The sequence below is a fragment of the Tasmannia lanceolata genome, unplaced genomic scaffold (assembly GCF_043159265.1).
Source record: "Tasmannia lanceolata isolate RefF3 unplaced genomic scaffold, GAP_Taslan_0.1 ptg000019l, whole genome shotgun sequence".
Lineage (NCBI taxonomy): Eukaryota > Viridiplantae > Streptophyta > Magnoliopsida > Canellales > Winteraceae > Tasmannia > Tasmannia lanceolata.
In genome coordinates this window covers 14,784,862-14,801,920 of record NW_027518696.1, presented here as the reverse complement: position 1 = coordinate 14,801,920, position 17,059 = coordinate 14,784,862, and positions in this window count along the sequence as shown.

The window sequence follows — 17,059 nt, the reverse complement described above, 5'->3', positions numbered from 1 at the left end:
CCTCAGCTGAAGGTTCGTCCATAGATTGAAGAGTTAGGATGATCCGATGGAGCTGATTTTTTGGGCACACCCTAACTATGTCAGGACCCATCAAATGAACGCTTTGGATCATCCAAACAATGTGGGCCCACATTATTTGGATGATTTTTTGGTAGTGTTTGGATTCGGGTAGGGGTCCACATTATTTGGATGATCCAAAGTGTTCATTTGATGGGTCCTGACATAGATATGGTGTGCCCAAAAAATCAGCTCCCTCGGATCATCCTAACCCTTCAATCTATGGACGAACCTTCAGCTGAGGGGGCAAACCTTAAACAAATTGAAACTACAGGAGTGTATTTGTCACGTTTTAAACTATAGGGGTGGAAGTGGATGTGTGAGGGGGTGTAAATGTAATTATCCCAAAGTTAAAAGTGAAAACCCACGCACCCACTGTTACTGTATGTGAGTGTAATTTCTGCTTCTATGAGTTGAGTTGATTCAAGTGTTTGATTCAGCATTGTTTGATTGTAATTACAACATTGTTTGATTACAACATTGTTTGATTCAAGTGTGATGTGAGTGTAATTACATCATTGTTTGATTCAAGTGTAATGTGAGTGTAATTTCTGCTTCTATGAGTTGAGTTGCCTTGCCAAACAAGAATTTTCCTTAAAAATTTGCGTCAACGTGAAAAAACCCGACCCGACCCGAACCGACCCGAGATTTATCATGGGTAGGGCCGGGTTTGGGAATCGTGGGTTTTCTGAAAAAAAACCCGACCCGACCCGACCCGAGATATTTCTCGGGTAGGGTTGGGTTCTCCAAAACCCGACCCGCCCGACCCGAGTTGCAGCCCTAATTACTTGGCCAAGAAAATAACCTTCTCATAATGTGCAAGCAAGAAGTGGGATCGTAAATGTGGAAGTTCAAGTGCATAATTGTTGAGAGAGAGAGAGAGAGAGAGAGAGAGAGAGAGAGAGAGAGAGAGAGAGAGAGATTTGGTGAAGCCACAAGACTCACAAACGGGTGAATAAATGAATTCATCTTATGGCTTGTGGCCTTTTTTTTTGGAAGAAAAGGTAACGTGCTATTAATTATAATTTGGTTGTTATTAATTACAAAAGAGCTCATTATCAAAAGTCTGGGAATGAAAGCAATAACAAGTTCAAATTTGGGTATTGTGAAATTAGGGTGAACAACCAAATAAAACAATTCAAAGATATGGAACAAAAACCTTAGGTTTTCAATTGAGGCTGAAATAAGATCTTCATTCCTTGTTATTTTGCACCATTTATGCTTTTCAAGTGAAGAGAATGTGATCTCAGAACATATTATCATCTCATTCGACTTGATCTCGACATCTGAATATCTTAGAGTCAGATGGAACTGCAACAAACAAGATAATATTCCAATCTAATGAGTACTGAAAACAAGATAATATCCCATTTGGTACTGAAACCTATAATTGAACATCGCAGAAGATCGGCTAACAAAATGGGTGATCGTATGGCCAAGGATGTCCTCGGCGTTTTCCTAGACTCTTATTTCCATTACTATTCCGTCTAATGAGTGCCAAATGGGATAGACCGGTTGATTTTCGATTATTGTTCATTTGTATTCTGTTATTATTACTGATTTAAACCTTCAATGCGGCCTTCTGGGCTATTATGGGGACATCTTGTCCCCTGGATTGTAATATGTGTTTTTAGTAATGGATGTCATCTTCCAAAAAAAAAAAAAAAAAAAAAAAGATAATATTCCAATCATAATACTAGAAAGGTGCCCCCAATAGAGAAGTTTCAAATTGAAGCAAAATGGAAATGGCTAAAAAAAATGGAAACAATATCCATGTATCCCTTTGCGGCTTTATATACATGAAAAAGAGGACACCAACTGTATGAAATAAAGGATTTGCAACAAACAAGATAACATTCCAATCAAAATGCTAAAAAGGTACCAAGAGCTTCCAAATCGAAGCAAGATGGAAATGGTTAAAATTTAGAAACAATATCCATGTACCCCTTTGCAGCTTTATATACACTAGCATTCCGGACTCATGCTATGCATGGGTGTAAAATGATGGGCTGCACCCATCAAAAGATGAGGTGCAAAATGGAGGGGTTCCATATGCATGTGTTTGACCGGAGAAGATGAGACCCATCCATCAAAATATGAAGTGTGGGCCGAGATGGTGGCACCATTTCATGATTTTTAATCAAAACATGATGTCAAAATGGTGGGTCATACACATGCAAAAGGATTAAAAAAAACCTATCAAAATTCCAATGTTTAATAGCATTTTTAAGTTTCCATAAAATGGGAAAAATTATTTTGGAAGACAATGTAGGTAGGCCCATGAATTAGGGCTGCAACTCAGGTCGGTCGGGCGGGTCGGGTTTTGGAGAACCAAACCCTACCTGAGAAATATCTCGGGTCGGGGGTTTTTTTCTTCGAAAAACCCACGATTCCCAAACCCGGCCTTACCCATGATAAATCTCGGGTCGGGTCGGGTCTTTTCACGTTGACGCAATTTTTTAAGGAAAATTCTTGATTGGCAAGGCAACTCAACTCATAGAAGCAGAAATTACACTCACATTACATTTGAATCAAACAATGATGTAATTACACTCACATTACACCTAAATCAAACAATGCTGTAATCAAACAATGTTGTAATTACAATCAAACAATGCTGAATCAAACACTTGAATCAACTCAACTCATAGAATCAGAAGTTACACTCACATACGATAACAGTGGGTGCGTGGGTTTTCACTTTTAACTTTTAACTAACAATAGAAAAAAAATGTACATACTATAACATATGTAACTCGGGTCGGGCGGGTCGGGTTTTGGAGAACCCAACCCTACCCGAGAAATATCTCGGGTCGGGGTCGGGTCGGGTTGGGTTTTTTTTCGGAAAACCCACGATTCCCAAACCTGGCCCTACCCATGATAAATCTCAGGTCGGGTCGGGTCGGGTTTTTTCACGTTGACGCAATTTTTTAAGGAAAATTCTTGTTTGGCAAGGCAACTCAACTCATAGAAGCAGAAATTACACTCACATTACACTTGAATCAAACAATGATGTAATTACACTCACATTACACTTGAATCAAACAATGTTGTAATCAAACAATGTTGTAATTACAATCAAACAATGCTGAATCAAACAGTTGAATCAACTCGATCAACTCATAGAAGCAGAAATTACACTCACATACAATAACAGTGGGTGCGTGGGTTTTCACTTTTAACTTTTAACTAACAATAGAAAAAAATGTACATACTATAACTTATGTAACTCGGGTCGGGTCGGGCCCCTTCAAACCCGGCTCGACCCGTGATTCATGCGGGCTTTTGAATGCTCAACCCGGCTCGACCCGAAACCCATGAAACCTGAACCCAACCCAGGCTATTTTCGGGTCGGGTAAAACCCGGCTCGAGTTGCAGCCCTACTATGAATGGCTGTAAAACGATGAGTTGCAAAAGGGGTGGAAATATCATTTTTCCTATCATTTTCAAGAAAAATCCAAAATTGGGTAACAAAAGCCAAATTTCAAGGGGTAAGAATTTCTCACCCGGTGGGCTATATTTTCAAAAAACCAATCCATTGCAAAGAGGGGGAGAATGTGAATAACTGGTTACTTCAAAGGGGTGAAATTTTCTCACCACGATTTCATGAAGAGATTTTCTCGCTTGTAAACTGCCACTTTCCTATTTCAAGTTAAATTCAAAAAACCAATCCACTTTCCTATTTCCTATTTCAAGCTTTACCCATGCATTCATGAGATGTAAAATGGTGGCCTCACATTAAACACCAGCCCCCCCACCCCCCACTTAAAATGGTGGGCCCTACCCATTTAACTGGTTGTTCAACATTATATGTGTGGGGGAGAGAGAGAGAGAGAGAGAGAGAGAGAGAGAGAGAGAGACTAACGAACTAAATACTTATTCCAACCTAATTTCTAGGATCAGGATTTTCTCACTCAGCGAGATTTTCTCCATAGGAGAAGAAATTCAGAAAATCGACTAATTAAAAAATGGTATGCATAGAATTTCAAGGGAAACAAAAAAATTTCATAAAAAACTTTTCTAGGAAAGAAAGGTAATATGAGGTGTGTAAAACTAAAATAGAACTATGGCCCCCAGTCACAAAAGAAAACCAAATAAATGTATGATTCATTCCACACAATACACATTAAATACTCCCAACAGATTCAAATCATTCAATGCCGTGGATTCATCTTTAAAAAAAAAGAGATTACACTGTAAAAGAAATCCAGACCTCTTGTTGCATCGCAAATACGCCTCCATTGAAGAGCTCTAATATGTTGGTGTTGCTTCATTGATCTCTCCACCTAAAAAAAAGAAAAAAAAATGGTGCAACTAAGAACAGAATCAAAGATGTAATACTAAAAATAAAAGAGACAGTCAAAAATAAATTTGTATAAGGATTTATAGATAGATATTCTATTTAAAGAATCTAAGAGAAAGGGGAAACGTTGCTACAATCTAGAAGAGACAAAAGGGAAATCGAATAGATATGAGAAGATAATGTAAAGAATAACAAAAAACGAAAGAGATAGGAAATGTAGTTGGCTTTAGATAGAAAGGAGAGATTTCAGGGAGAGAATTTAGGGAGAAAGTGGCGGTTTTTTTTTTTTTTTTTTTTTATCATTTGAATTTTATAGATAGATAGATAAGAAAGAGGACATCATATATACAAAATAAAGGATCAAACTTTTGAAACTATAATTGCCATAAAGTTTCTAAATATAAGGTGAAACTTCCCAAAAATAAAAATTTATCCAAGTTAGAAAGCTTCACAATGCAGAGGCTTCCCATAAGAAAGACATTCAAGGAGTAGATTTTATCATAGAACTTCCTCCATTTTTCTTAAAATAGAAAGTTTCAAAAGATGGTGAAAAAATTGATTTCCTACATTTTTCAAAATTCTTCATTGATTCTTTCTTTGCCCCATCCTTAGGCCCTTGTGGACCCCGATCCGAGGACGGTGCCGAGGGACGCGAGATCCCTCCTGCAATCCTCTAAGATCTCCACAACTGAAGGAGAGCTCTACCAAGGAACTCTCGAAACTGCTGCCACCCTCACAGCATAGCATGAGTGGCGATATATAAAAAGAAAGAGATACATCCTGATCCGGAGCCGGGGCTCGAAACCAAGATATAACTAAAACAACTCAGAGTCGCCATTCATGGATGCGCCATGGAACCAAAACAAATGCTCTGTTTGCAATGGATAACCAGAGATACAAAAGGTCCGTGCCTGATGACGAATGGAGAAGGTCCGAAGAGCGCCCCCAATTCGCCCGAGTGCGAACACTTGGTCTCTTATGCCATTTATTATTAACTTCGAAGAGTTTTGGGCAAAAATCATATGGAATGGGAACAATCCTCAGGAGTCGTCTACCTAAGCATGCATTTCCTGAGGATAAAGATAATAAACACCAATAAAATAAAATAAAAGATGTGCTGCCTAAGCATAGTTAGGTTATGAGTGACATGCCTAAAGAGTGTCTAAGTTCTGATATGCAAACACATGCAAGCTATAGCTAAAGGTACATGATCAGTACAAGAAAGTAAGAAAACATATCAAAAGAAATACAATAATTACACAACAAATCCTAAGACTCTAAACGATTTAGCCCGAGTCCTCGGATGGTCTGGTATTCATCCAAAGAAGCCTACGTATCCCCGCCTCCACGAGAATCAAGGCAACGTAGTTCTTCGCACCTATTCTAAACTATGATGCCTAAGACACCTAGACCTCTATCTTAGACTCGATCTAAAAGACCGGACTAGTTCTTAAAGCTTATTGTACGATTATTTAAATTCCAGTGAATTGTGAATTTTATGACACCCTATATGCCCTAGCTAAATGCAGGTTAGCCCTTGTAGACACCCCATTTTGACCGGACCCAAGTTCGCTATGCTTGGGAGAAACCCCATCCGATCATTTCCGCCATGTTTCGCATTTTTCCGTGAGAGGTTGAGAGAGATTATTCATAAGAATCCAAGCGAGGGAGAATTTGGACCCGTTTGGTGGGCCCGCATTGAACATTTGTTTAAAATTCGAATCAACCGAGGGCCCACATTGTGGGGCCCACGTTGTGGGGCCCGCGTTGTGGGGCCCACATTGTGGGGCCTCAGTAGGGCCTCTTGTGAGGCCTCTTATGAAGAACAATAATGATGGATTCTCCACTAAAGAAACATGATGGGCCCTCCACTAAGAACAATAATGATGGATTCTCCACTAAGAAACATGATGGGCCCTCCACTAAGAAGAATGATGATGGATTCTCCACTAAGAAACATGATGGGCCCTCCACTAAGAAGAATGATGATGGATTCTCCACTAAGAGGGACAACATGATGAGCTCTCCACCAACACATCTCTCTCTCTCTCTTTCTCTCCCTATATATATCTTCCTTCCCATCCATAAAAAAGAGGAGAAAAAAAAGGAGATTTACCTTCCATTATCTCTTTCTCTTCCATTATCTCTTCCAATCACTCCCTCAAATCCCTTTCCCTATATTCTTCTTCCATTATCTCTCCCAATCACCTCCCAATCCTTCCCTCTAAGAGAAAGCGAAAGACGGCGGATCGGATCGGCGGCGGCAAGATCTTCACCACAGGTAGGTGCATTTTTCTCAAAATATTTCTGTATTTTTCCGAATTTTTCTGATTTTTTCCGCAAATTGTGTTTTAAAAATAGAAAACTCTTCAAAAAAACATCTTTTGACGAAGAAAAATTAAATTATATACCAAACAGATTCCAAATTTAATGCAATTTCGTGGGAAATTAATATGGTACTGATTCATTTTACCATGAATTTTTAAGGATTTTTGGAGTTTATTTGGTATATTATTTAATTCTTTCTTTGAAAATTATCAGATTTTGTGAGACTTGTTACTGACATCAAATCACCCTTAAAATTCTTAAAATTTTTACAGTAGTCTTATCTTCCATATTTCTTGTTACTGTAAAATTTTCGAGTGATTTGGATCTGTTTTCATATGGGATGTAGTGTTAATTCTTAATCTGGTCTGAAAATTGTAAAATCCGAAATCGGTAGTAAATAGTCTTTATAATTTATGAAATTCTCACCGCATGCTCATTTTATTGATATCTTATTTCTGTAGAAATTTCATAGAATTTATATGTCTATTTCTTGTAGTTTCTGTGTTAATTTGGCAATCTGGTCATTTAATTGTTAAATCAAGATTAAATATGAATTTAATGTAAAAATCTGCAAAACTCATCTATTAAGCTACATACATTCCCATCTTGCTGCTGTAGAAATTTCAACTCATTTCGAATTCGTTTGCAATAATTTCACTTGTAAAATCATTCATATGCTTAAAATTTATACAATCCATTGAAAATTCGAAATTAATTACTACCAAGTGATTTTCAACATTCGAAATTCGAAATTAAAATTGATAAAATCCATTGATAAAATCACATTTACTCAAACTTAATCTAACAAAACCTGAAGGCATCATAGATTGCGCGAACTTATTGCACACACTTACATCACTTGCATCTAAACCCCTGCATCTCACATGCACACACGTCATATTTTAGGAACCCGGAGTGTTATCTAGCATGGTTGACTGGGATTTCATCACCTGGTACCTCTGTGCTAGAGAAGCATTCCACCCTTAGCCTAGTACCTTTATGGTACGTAAACGGATCTCTTGTTCACGTACTGATACGCCGGACACTGGTACAGTATATCGAACATGGATTCGCGCTAAGGGAACTCTTGGCCTTACCCCTAGATTAACCCACACATGCATGTAGTATACGAACACATGTGCATCACGTGTGTGAGCCTAGTTTAGGATATCCTACCCATTTGTGTCTAGATTAGGCCGTAGTCCATCTTCCAATGGCTACGATCGGTCATAGGTACACAAACAAAGTCATGAGTCGAGATCCTTTCTCCACTCCGCTAGATTAGGGTTAGGGTTGATGCCTTCAGGTAACACTGATAAAATGTGCGAAGATTAAAAAAAAAACTTTTCCTTTGGGGTTAGGATGTAAATCCCATTCATTTCCAAAGATCTCATAGGATTAGTCATTCATGATCCATCCGTTGAAAGCAATCTTATGCTATCTCATTTCATCTTGATCACAGATTTTCAATCTTATATTATCTGATTTGACTTGTGTTTTCATCTCTTTTAGAGAGTCTTTGACTCATTTATCCTTTAGTTGGTGTTAGTGGAGTCTTTGACTCGTGTTTCTTTTCCTTTAGAGAGTCTTTGACTCATATATCCTTTAGTTGGTGTTAGTAGAGTCTTTGACTCGTGTTTTCATCTCTTTTAGAGAGTCTTTGACTCATTTATCCTTTAGTTAGTGTTAGTAGAGTCTTTGACTCATGTTTCTTTTCCTTTAGAGAGTCTTTGACTCATTTAGCTTTTAGTTGGTGTTAGTAGAGTCTTTGACTCGTGTTTCTTTTCCTTTAGAGAGTCTTTGACTCATATATCCTTTAGTTGGTGTTAGTGGAGTCTTTGACTCGTATTTTCATCTCTTTTAGAGAGTCTTTGACTCATTTATCCTTTAGTTGGTGTTAGTGGAGTCTTTGACTCGTATTTCTTTTCCTTTAGAGAGTCTTTGACTCATATATCCTTTAGTTGGTGTTAGTGGAGTCTTTGACTCGTATTTTCATCTCTTTTAGAGAGTCTTTGACTCATTTATCCTTTAGTTGGTGTTAGTGGAGTCTTTGACTCGTATTTCTTTTCCCTTAGAGAGTCTTTGACTCATATATCCTTTAGTTGGTGTTAGTGGAGTCTTTGACTCGTGTTTTTCATCTCTTTTAGAGAGTCTTTACTCATTAATCCTTTAGTTAATGTTAGTGGAGTCTTTGACTCGTGTTTCTTTTCCTTTAGAGAGTCTTTGACTCATTTATCTTTTAGTTGGTGTCATTGGAGTCTTTGACTCGTGTTTCCGTTTTTAGAGAGTCTTTGACTCATCTGTTTTATTTGCAGTATTATTAGAGAGTCTTTGACTTCGTTATCTCATTTCAGTGTTATCAGTTGCTCTTATTAGAGAGTCTTTGACTCGTTTATCCTTTAGTCGCTTTTATTAGAGAGTCTTTGACTCATTTATTCTCCAGTTACTGTCATTAGAGAGTCTTTGACTCATTTGCTCTTATAATAGTATTATTAGAGCATAGTTGATTTGCCGTAAGTGTTTGATAGGTAGAGAGTTCGTTTCGAACTACGTTGGCTTGATCCTCTTCCACGAGGTACGTAGTGCAGCTTGGGATCCACATCCCAAGTCCAGCCAAACCTTTAAAAATAAAAATTTTAAACCTTTGAAAATTACAAAAATATTCAAACCATTTTTAAAAAGATCTTCCTCTAGAGTTAGGAGTATGTCCTAGCTGTTTAGGTTGTGTTCTAGAGTTAGGAGTTTGTCTTGATTTGTATTGATATGGTATGTCCTGTCGTGTGAGTGTCCCTAGAGTTAGGAGGCCTCGAGTCGATCGGTTAGACATTTAGTCGAACCGATGGCTAGACTAGGCATATAGTCATCCCGTGGTTTTCATTAGGTTGCACGGCCTAGTTACACATAGGATTGTAGGAACCACCTGCATTAGCTTAAGGCTAATCAATCTGCATTTAGTTAGGGCATATAGGATGTCCTAAAATCCACCATTCATTGGAATTTAAATAATAGTTCAAGAAGCTTTAATAACTGGTTCGGTCTTTTAGATCGAGTCTAGGATAGAGGTCTAGGTGTCTTAGGCATCATAATTTTGAATAGGGCATCGAACTACGTGGGCTCCGATTCTTCCCGAGGCCGGGATACGTAGTGCAGCTAGGATGGATGGCCATTCTGGTCCGAGTCCAGTCCTGCATTAGAGTTAGGACTTGTCTTGTCCCGTCATACATAGCATAGATTTGTGTCTCATGTTTTGATATGTTTTCTTACTTTCTTGTACTGATACTATACCTTTGGTTGTAGCTTGCATGTGCGTGTCCACCAGAAACTTAGACACCCATTAGGCATGTCACTCATAACCTAGCTTTGCTTAGGTGACACATTTTTCATTTCATTTTACGTGTTTATTTCTCCATTCTCAGGAAATGCATGCTTAGGTAGACGATTCCTGAGGATTGTTCCCATTTCACATGATTTTTACTCAAACTTCTTTGGAATTAATGAAAATGGCATAAGAGACCAAGTGCTTGCACTCGGGCGAATTGGGGGTGCTCTCAGACCTTCCCCATTCGTAACCAGGCACGAACCCATATATATTTCTGGTTATCCATTGCACAGAGGATTTGATTTTAGGGTTCCATGGCCTATCCATGGATGGCGACTCTGAGTTATTATAGGTATGTCTCGGTTTCAAACCCCGGTTCCGGATCAAGACATATCTCTTTCTTTTTATATCGCCACTCGTGCTATGCTATGAGGGTGGCATCCGTTTCGAGAGTTCCTTGGCAGAGCTCTCATTCACGTGGATGATCCAGAGGACGGTGTGGGGACCAGTTTCCCCTCACCTCACTACTCTCTCCGGATCGGGGTCCACAGGCTGGCGACTCTGCTGGGGAGTTCTTGAAACATTGCCTAACTCTATAAAAATGCCATTTTTGCTAACTTTGGAGAAATTTGAGCTAAAATCATTTTAAATGGGAACTCTATCGTTAGAATCCAGGGGCGCCAGGCAGGTGCGTAATTAAAACAAGGGATTCACACACTACACATCATGCATTATCATATTTGTTTTTCCTTGTTTTTCCTTCTTGGCTCCACGGGATAGATTCAATGCGTACCCGACTGGGATGTCTTCACCCTGATGGTACTGTTGAATCTATTTCCAAGCTATGCGCCAGCGCTGCAGCATATTAAGTATGTTTCATACGCATAGTACCCATTAGATTGAGTCCGGAGCCCTACTTTGTTTTATATATATTATATATATACTTACTGACCTAGTGAAGCCCAACTAGGGAGTACCCGTGTGTATATTGCATTCATATAGGGTCGAACATCTGTTGCTTACACATGTGGAGCCTAGAGGAGCTTTGCCCCATTTGTAGACTAGGGTAGCTCATTTTTACATTGCTACAACACTGTCCTAGTACACTCACCAGTCTGTCTTGAGTCGAGACTTCCTTGACTCCGTTAGATTAGAATTAGGGCTGGTGCCCCTGGTTAGGATTTGTGTGTATGTGTATTTACTTATATATACTGATTATGTATATTATGGTTCTCCTCTTAGTCAGAGATTCCTTATTCCTTTCAGTCGGTTATATCCATTCCGAATTTAGATCTAGATCTAGTCAGTGGATTTTGACCGTCATTACCTTGGCCGAGTTTAGCCCTTGATCTGTTGATTATAGGGTTTGACCCATTGTTGTATATTCTCACCTTTGGTTAGTCCATCTGTTGATCACCCTTCTCTAGTAACCGTTATTCATACCTTTCGATTGAGCTAGGGTGATCCCTTGTATAGTCGTTATGCTGCCGGATTTTATCCAGAACATTTTGAGCATGACGGCTACTCTTTAGAGTCAGTTTACTTAGTCTGGACCTTGACCTCCTCGTATAGCCGTTATGCTGCTGGATTTTATCCAAAAGTATGTTAAGCATGATTGCTATCCTTTGGAGTCAGTCTGCCTTGTCTTGATTCTCATGTATACATCATTTAGTAGGATTAGATCCTTATTTGTCAACCTGTTTGTCTTGAGATCTGGCCGATAGCTCGTTTGCTGTCCTTATGACCATGGTCTATCATTTCATCTCATATTGATCGTACAGTTGTTGATATCCATCATTCAGATTTTAGATCCGGTCTTTGACCCTACTTTTGTCATTTTTATGGCCATGGTCTATTATCTGAGCCATTGATTTTTTGATCCATGTTTACCTATCATATATCTTTTACCCTTGGATCATATCGAAATCATTAATGGAAAAGTTTGATCTTACCTGTATTCTTTGAGTGCATGATCATTGCTGAGATCGAAATTTATTTTGATTATGGATGTTTATCGTTCCTGACTCTTTCATTCCCAAAAAGAAGAGCAGTTATACTCAAATGAGACTTCAAGGTGTGGATTGAGAATTCATTGAAACCCTGTTGATGTAGGTCATAATATCACTGTCTATTTCGCTTTGACCTTCATAGACAATATTTCTTTGATTTTTAGAATAAAATACCCTTTGGTGTATTTCAAGATTACTCTTTTCTCTGTTTGTTCAGAATCTTTATCCCATGACTATTGATCTAGTGTGTGTGCTTCCAAGTCAAGAGTCTATGTTTAGCGAAAGACCATTTTTTTTAAAGACTGACTATTTCTAATCATACTTGATCCAGGCAGTCTATTGTTTTACCCACATTGTCAACATAAGCCTTTTGTTGCCCCATTTAACCTAGACCTTGTGGAGTTGCCTTTTCTGTGATTTCTACTCCGGGATTGAACTTTATAGTTATCATTATCATGAGGAAAGGTGTATCACCTATAAGCTTTCAGTGTCAGTTCACTACCTTTGAAGAAGTGTCCTGTATCTTTAGATTTGTCTTTCATTGAGTGTACATCAACTTTCTTCTCTCTAAGTTGAAAAAGTTCAGTTACGTAGATGTTAAAAAAAAAAAAAATGAAGTCATGTCTGTCAATCTTTCTTATACAGAGTCAGTATTCTGTTTTCTATCAGAACTGTTGAAGAGCCCATTGAGGTGTGTCAAAAATCATCAATGTACTTACAGTCCTCAATTCAATAAAATTGTTGATTTCGTATCTTTGATACTCTATGATTCACTCTTAGATCTAATGTTTAAACAACTAAAGACCCCCTTCTCGGATGAGAATGCAGACGAAATTCACCTCGAGATCTGAAAGATGGTCGAACGAGAGGAAGAGCGTCGAGCATAGCCACTTAAAGAAGAAATCAAAGCCATTGATAGTGGTATCGAAATCCGAAACTCGGGATGGATGGATTGGAAAAACTTTATCTCCTAAGGAGCGCAAAGAATTGATAAACCTGTTTAGAGGGGTTTGAGGTAGTTTTGCTTGATCCTATAAGGATAAACCAGGGGAATGCCCTGTCGTTGATCAAAGCAAGACTTCATCTGCTTTAGACATCCAGTTGAGGAATAAAATTTTAAAGAGATAAGCGTCAGGCATCCTGTGGAGCTGATGAGATATTGAGAGAAGATTTTCAGACAGAGTTGTGGAATCTTGAGCATAAATTCAAGATCTTTGAGACGGGAGTGGAGCACAGTGTTGAAGTTTTGCCAGAAAACCACCAGACTCCTCAAAAAAAAAAAAAAAAAAATTTTCAAAGGCTTTGAACCTTAAACAAAAGGGCTTGTACATCAAATACATCAGGAGGCCATCCTTAATCGTTTGAGCTTTTATAGCCAAAATCCTAATGTTTTAAAATCCATTTGTAAACCCTTTGGGCCAAAAGCAAAATTAAAACAACTTCTTTTCAAACACATTATAAGCCCGGGGCATTTATGCACCCGAACTACGTCGGACCTGATCCCCACCTCTTCAGGGGTACGTAGGCAACTTGATTAATTCAAGTTCGGTCAAACCTTGGGATAAAATCCCCTTTGAAAATTTTGAAGCTAAATGCTAAACCATTCTTTGAAAAATCCCAAAGCGAACTACGCGGATCTGATCCTCCATCTTTGGGGTACGTAGGTAGTCTGGCTAGACCAGATTCGGTTCAAATCTTTAGAACCTTAGGTATTCAACCCTTTCGAACCCAAGCCCACCTAGAAAGTCCTTCTGGTGAAACAAGCAAAGGTTCGAGGCGAATGAAAAGAAAAACAGAAAGAAAAGAATGAGAGTCTGAAGACCCACTAGGTTGAAAACCCGAAAGGGCAGCCTAGAGATATACATTTGCTAAGTTAACAGCCAAAAGAGTTAGCTTATGCAAAAAGTCAGGGTAGTGGTCTGCTGGATTGAAAACTTGAAGAGGTAATCCAGTCAAGGGCAAAGACTTCCCATGAACAGTTGAGTTGAATAGAAGCAGAAGGAGTTCATCAGTTACGTAGAATTCCCAAGTTTGAGTACAAGCAAAAGTTGAGATAAGTAGTCTTTTAGACTGAAAGCTTGGAAAGCAAAAGTTGAGATAAGTGGTCTTTTAGACTGAAAACTTGGAAGACATTAATTTTGACTTCTTCCGAAAAGAGAAATCAAGGAGGCGGAGAAGCAACCTCTACATAGGGTAAGATCCTGGAATCCGAGTAGTGTCAACAAGACTTACTTTAATATCTTTTTAAACTAGGGGCATTGAAACCGAGCAATCCGAAGGTGGTAATAACCATGACGGAGATCCCGATGGAGGAAACTAGAGCCTCTTGGCATGGTTTTTGAGACTACTCTAAGAGTGGCTGACCTTACCATTTAAAAAAATAACACATTTTATCTAAGGATGAATCAGAATTTAGTCAAGTCCCTTTAATATTGTAAGTCTTCTTTGAAAGAGTCCTCAGGAGTCTGTTCCTTGTTTATCATTATTTTCTTTTAGAATCAAAAGTGTTTGGCACTGGAGAGAATGGGTGTATACCTTCCAAAGTGAAAAGAAAATTCAAAGTAGATCCTGGTTTAAGAATCAAAGAAGGGCAAGAGATTTGTTATTCTGACCTGCCTGAAACATCAAAGCCTCAAACACTGAGCAAAATGAAGAATTCTTACGTTCAGCCTTTGTAGAGTTGGTTTTACCACTATACCAAAGAAAGAACCCATGCAAACTCAAATTTTTTCTACTTACCTTGCTTTTGCCTTCTTAAGACTTTGTCATGGAAGCACATCATACTAGGGGCATCTTTTATGACTTACGTCATAAAAGATATTACACAATGATAACTGGGATATCTATTCTTAGCAAATAGAAAGCAGAGAAGCTTGAACATGCTCTTTGAGTTGAATTCCTTGATCCAATTGTTTCTTTTGGAGTCAGTTTCAGAAACTTTAATTCCCAGCGGAGTATAAAATCTACTCCTGCATCCTTCAAACCTCATCAAAATGCTTCTCACCTGTTAAAGAGAGTCAGCACCTGAAAATCTCATCAATCTATTTGAGTTTTGCTTTCAGCAAAGATCATGCGCTCCTAGTTATTCTTGGTAAGAGATGACTGGCCCATTAGTGAAATCGATCAAAGATGGTAAATTCTTCATTCCTTTTGAAAGATTTTAACAGAGTTTGAAATTACCGAACTTGCGTTACGCGGTTTGGTCTTTTTGAAAGATTTTAACAGAGTTTGAAATTACCGAACCTGTGTTACACAGTTTGGTCGTTTTGAAAGTTTTTAACAGAGATAGAAATTACCGAACCTGTGTTACACGGTTTGGTCCTTTTGAAAGATTTTAATAGAGATGGAAATTATCGAACCTGTGTTACACGGTTTGGTCTTTTTGAAATGTTTTAATAAGGAAAATATTTCCGATCCTGTGTTACACGGATTGGTCTTTTCTTCCTTCTCCCGGGTATTTAGTACCCCGATGATTAGTAGTGTAATGTCAAGTAGTGACTTACCTAATCATCGTTCCGCAATGTGCAGCTTCTTAACGAGTTAGGAGTCATGTGTATCTGCGAAGAGGTTTGTAGGGGACTGTTTAGCAGGACCTACGAATTTGGGTTTATGTGGAACTGTTTAGCAGAACCGCGTGATCCGGAGTGATTCGCTACCTTGAAAGAGAGGAGTCAGAGTTACTCGGATAGTTAAACAGATTTATTTTCAGTAATGATCTGTATAACTATCGCTAGGCTTGAGACTTAGTCTCGCCTCTGGTACTTAGTACCCAGATGATTAGTAGTGTAATGTCAAGTGGTGACTTACCTAATCATCGTCCCGCAATGTGCAGCTTCCTAACGTGTTAGGAGTCATGTGTATCTGCGAAGAGGTTTGTAGGGGACTGTTTAGCAGGACCTACGAATTTGGATTTACGTGGAACTGTTTAGCAGAACCGCATGATCCGGAGTGATTCGCTACCTTGAAAGAGAGGAGTCAGAGTTACTCGGATAGTTACACAGATTTATTTTCAGCAATGATCTGTATAACTATCGCTGGGCTTGAGACTTAGTCTCGCCTCGGGTATTAGAAGTTTGAGTTTAGCTTGAATATTCGATTACCCTAATAATTGGTCGAGTCTTTGACTGATCGGCATGATTTTTAAAAAAAAAAAAAAAAAACTTTTTGAGTGTTTGGTTTTGAACTTGTTTTGGACGAGTTTCAATACATTGGTCTTTGGCCTATTTTTGCAGGTTTCTAAAAAGGAAAAACTCTTTGAGTGTTTGGTTTTGAACTTGTTTTGGACGAGTTTCAATACATTGGTCTTTGGCCTATTTTTGCAGGTTTCTAAAAAGGAAAAACTCTTTGAGTGTTTGGTTTTGAACTTGTTTTGGACGAGTTTCAATACATTGGTCTTTGGCCTATTTTTGCAGGTTTCTAAAAAGGAAAAACTCTTTAAGTGTTTGAGTTTGTGCTTGTCTTAGACAAATTGCAACGTGGTTTCTAAGAAAAAAAAATGAAAGCTCTTTGAGTAATTGAAGTGATTGGTTTGTTTGTTTGGTTTGTGCTCTTTGAGCAATTGTTATGTGTACTTTGGCTTAGCCTGATATATAAAAAAAAAGAAAAAGAAAAAATGTTTGTGTTTTTGTAATCGTTCGTTCGTTTTTTATTAATTAGTCGAGTCATGAGTATTAGGGAGAGACTATCTCTTTGAGATGTCTTAGTTGCCGAGTTAAGAGTCGGTGAGAGACTATCTCCCTATTGTTAGTAGAGTTTTATCTTTGTGAATATCGTTTTAAAACTGAAAACCCAAAAATTTGCTTTGTTTTGGTTTCGGGTCAGTCAAAATGTGTCGTCTGTTCAGCTTTGCCATTCACGTGTTACACACGCTCTGCCAAAGAGGGGCATCTGTAGACACCCCATTTTGACCGGACCCAAGTTCGCTATGCTTGGGAGAAACCCCATCCGATCATTTCCGCCATGTTTCGCATTTTTCCGTGAGAGGTTGAGAGAGATTATTCATAAGAATCCAAGCGAGGGAGAATTTGGACCCGTTTGGTGGGC